We start from the raw sequence: 4,646 nt of genomic DNA on the forward strand, positions 1-4,646 counted from the left end.
ATCTCTGACATTACCCAAAATATAAATATTTTTAACCATCTTTTTTCTAACATGTTTAATATTAGATTTCCATGTTAATTTATCATCCAATACTACCCCAAAAAAACGGAGTTCAGTAACTCTCTCAATCGGAACTCCATCAATGGACTGAGTTACTTCATCCTCTGTTACCCGATTTCCAAAAATCATAAATTTCATTTTTGTCAAGTTCAAAGATAATTTGTTTACATCAAACCATTTTTTTAGTTTTTCCATTTCAGAAACCATTAATTCAGCCAATTCTTTCAATTTTTCCCCAGCACAATAAAAAATTGTATCATCTGCAAAGAAAACGAAATTTAACATTTTGGACACATCATAAATATCATTTATATATTTGTTGCGCATGCTTCCTGCTTCCCTTTAAGTAATCACCAGCTTAAAACTACAGCTCGCTTTTTGGTTCATTTTGCTCCACAGTCCTGTGTTTGTTCCCTCAATCTGACTGTAATGCAAAGTGCAGTGTGTGTATTGCACTTTGCTATATTGTACATTTGGGGCCTTACAAATAGCGTTTATGTTGGTGTGATGCTCCTCCGTGGCCATTAGTTTTGCATGGAAAAACCACTCTGCTTTCCACACCGCAGTCTCGTTGCCCTTATAACTCTTCAAAAGAGTTCATGCGCAGCAGAATGGGCTAATTGGGTGGAAATGTGTTGACATTTCACCAACACGTCTCTCCAGTCCTACGGCAGTATGAGATGCATCCAATCAATTATTCAGATGATCTAAGCATGAAGAAGACAAGTATGCACCCGGGCTCTGCTGGACATCCACTGGCCCCCGCTTCAAAAACTAATGGTTCATTTAGAGAACGTCTGCTGCACCAGCCTGGTATGCTGCATGAAAACTCTCTCACCTGGAACATAGAGTTTAAACTCAGTAACTGCTCTCTTTCCATCTGGCCTGCTGCCTGTAGTTCACTGTTAATCCTGATCTCTTTATGTTGACATACTTGTCACGTTAGCTTCGCAGTACAGTTGAGACTAAGGCTAAAAATATCTTTGTATTACCATGGCACATGTGCATCTGTAGGTGGGGGTATAGTTGTTTACAAAATGTAATTAATAGAGGACATCCAATTGGAGTAACAGGTAAATACAGGAAAAGCTTATCAGGGTCTCGAGTACAAAAGAAATATGTGTAACTACTCCTCAAACTTCCTGTTTGCCAAACTCAAAGCAGAAAGACGATGGAGCCACAAGGCCATCACACAGTCTAGGAAGGACATGCATGCTGGCTGTTAAGCTTCATACTGCTGTGTTGTATTCCAGCTCTAATAGGTAACATTGTTGTTTGCAGGTATACGTGCAACCACAAGCATGTGTGCTTGAATATCTGGAATGCCTTGCCATCATGAGGGAAATTGATTTTATGCTGCACTTTTAGCTAATAAATGTTGAACAAGAGTTACTTTCACTGCAATATAAGAAGGAAAACAGACTTAAGAATCAACACTGATCCATACAGAGACTGTCAGAGCTTTGAAAATTGATCTTTTGAATGTTTTGCAAAAATGGAGCACGTCAGCACTGCTAAAACACGAGCTAATGCATAGCATAATGATTAAATCAATTATATCTTACTTATCTGCAGTATTACTGATCAATATACACTGGTTTTTACTGCCAAAAAAGTAGTAATAAAGATCAGCAAAAAGGCAACGGGTGTTTACCTTTGTGGCAGGAAGCCTGTAGTCTGAGGCATACAGCATGAAGCTACACTGTAGCCTAGCTCACAGATTTAACATAATGCTATTAATCATTACAATGTAAAAGACTTTGGCGCAGACGGTACATATCAGTCCTATTGTGGGGATCAAGAGAAAGGGTTTTAAAACTATCAATATCAACGAGCAGAACAAGGTTGGTTGTAGCAATGCCAAATGTGGTATGAGCCAGATGTGGCCCAGAAATCATTAACTGGACTTGACATGGGTTTGGCCCAAATTCCACAACACACCTGACATTCAGCCTGTATAATACGGACCTTCAGCGTCAGTCGCAGCCAAATGAGACCCAAGCAAAACTGATTGTGCACATTTGTGCCAGAGAGTGATTGAGGTCTGTGTACGCTGAAAGGATGCTCACACAGAAACAAAATGCAACTCTTTTAAAAGCTCTTCAGCTCCTCATTGTCTTTTCAGTTAAATACTGCATGTCTGTCCTTTTTAACGCTCCTGTCTAAAAGGCTTCTTCTTGTAGGCACGATCTAAAACATGACTGGCCAAGATTTCAACTTTCCCCGTGCTTCTGAGTGGGATTCACACCTCGCCTGAATGAGGAAGCTTGTTTAGTATTTTTTTAGTCCTGGTCCTGCACTGGTGTCTGTCAGCTTAACAATTTGCAGAGAGAGGGACTGTGGAAACTCAGCCTGTTCAGAGGCTATGGAGTCCTCCAAAAAGCCAGCAGCACATAGCCCGATGGCGACGATACTTGCTGTAGGTAAGGTGTTGATTTTTGTTTTTAAATTGTTTTTAACCAGATAAATTCTTTATTAGCTCTGACTTCTATCCTTTCCATCAAAGTAATAAAGCTAAAGGATCAGCAGCAGCACAAACATAAACATGAACAGCCCACATTACCAGGTCTTCCGCATATTTTTGACACTGCCCTCTGGTAACAGTTCACAGCTAAAACATGTAGATGTCCATCTGTAAAGCTCCGTATAGAGCCAGTGGATGCAGGGTGGGTCCAGAAAGGAGCTTTTTTGGAATTCCCCTTTGCACATTAGGTTAGCTGGTGATTCTTAAGTGTAAGTCAACGTGAGTGTGAGTTGTTGTGTGTGTCTGTGTCTGTGTATTAGCCCTGAGATGGACAAGGTATACAGGGAGTCCTTCGCCCAGTGACAGCAGGACAAGCAGTGGATGGATGGATGGACAAACGGACCTTTAAGCCTAGATGGTGCAAAGGACCCTAGTATGGAGGTAAGAGTTAGCATCCCAGGCTAAACCTACTGGTCCCTGGCCTTCATGTCTTAAAATACTGATTCTGGTTCTCTTTAGTTTATTTTTGGCCACAAGATGTGTTACTGCAGTAGTCTAATGGGCCTTTTGGAAGTGTAACAGCACTACTTGTGCACACCAGATGGGCAAAAATTCATTCATCATCAACTTTTGACAAGGTTCATTTGCTAATTGAAAACTGTAAAGTTTCACAGCTGCATCACAGCTTTGTCTTGAGACAGCAGTGGCATTATTATTTGTTTTGGGTTTTGTTTTTTTTTCCAAATGTGTATTTGCATAGTTCTAAGTTCTCTTAGATGTAGCTATTTAGCTTTTATATTTTATATATTTTACTTACTGAACTGTCAACACTGTTTGTAAACACGGTTACAGTTCTTTCCACCAACAGGGGGATAATGATGCTGCTGCAGATGTGCGTTTTTGCACCCAATGCTCATATTTATAGCTTGTTAGATATCATGTAAACACGGCAACAAAGATTAAAGAAAATTCTTTTTTTTCAACCACTGACTCCACTGCATAAATCTGCAAGATGACCTGGATGGTGGAGCCCTTCGTGCCTCTCAGAAGCATTTTCAGCACCTAAAAGTACCTCAGATTTCAAAGGCTGATATGAGTCCCAGATTTCTGCTCACATTTCTCTTTGAGCAGCAGTTGCACGCCACCACATCGCCACTCTGTCCCACATCTGTTCCTGTCCCTTCCTGTTTTACAGCACACTGTCCTTGGATAGCCTGATAGGTTCTTAAAGTCCAATTTATCATTGTTATGCATTTCTGCGAACAGCCTCCAGCAATTATTCAAATGAGGACGGCGAAGAACAGACTCCTCGTGTGGGTTCAGACTCACTCTGATGGAGTCAGTGGAGAAACCGAATCTGATCCTCTTAAAAAGTGATTGTTTCCAAATGTAACTGCGATTAAAAGGAAATACTGTATATTTGTGCGTGTGTGTGTGTGTTAGGTGGAGAAGGGGTGGGGGTGCTGCTCATGGTGTGGTCATAAACAGGATGCAGTGTGGCTGGGGGAACGGAGGAGGGGAGTTGGGCTGATGGTGACGTTCATTACACGCACTGGTGCACACGCATAACCCTGGCTGAGACACACAGCCATCATTCACACACACACACACACACACACACACACACACACACACACACACACACACACACACACACACACACACACACACGAGAATACAAACTGGCCACACACACACACATTACAGATATTCCTGCAGGCAGACACGACAAACTTCCTGTCACACTCACCTCACAGAGACAAACAGGAATTCAACCCTGCCTTACCTTCTTTCTTTCATGGAACTGCAAATGTGCAGCTTCATCCATTCCTTTTCTTCTCTGACCTTCTCCTTCTTCAGAAACAGTCACATGAGTCCTGAGGTAAAACATCAGTCAAAATTAATGATTTCTCTTGGACCTCACACCCCAAAAAAAAAAAAACAACAACTTTACAACCAATTAGCAGTCGCACTCATCAGGGCACACTGATTCAGTCTGAACATTCAGACTGAAAATAGAAGGCGATTATTTAACAACTTTTGCCCATCTGAGAGCAACCGAAGTCAATTTGAATTGGGCTAAAATTGTTTGGAGACTGGCCACCTTCTACCAGGCAGCCAG

Source organism: Haplochromis burtoni, unplaced genomic scaffold, assembly GCF_018398535.1.
Source record: "Haplochromis burtoni strain Fernald_Lab_line unplaced genomic scaffold, NCSU_Asbu1 Contig_64, whole genome shotgun sequence".
NCBI classification, from domain to species: Eukaryota; Metazoa; Chordata; class Actinopteri; order Cichliformes; family Cichlidae; genus Haplochromis; species Haplochromis burtoni.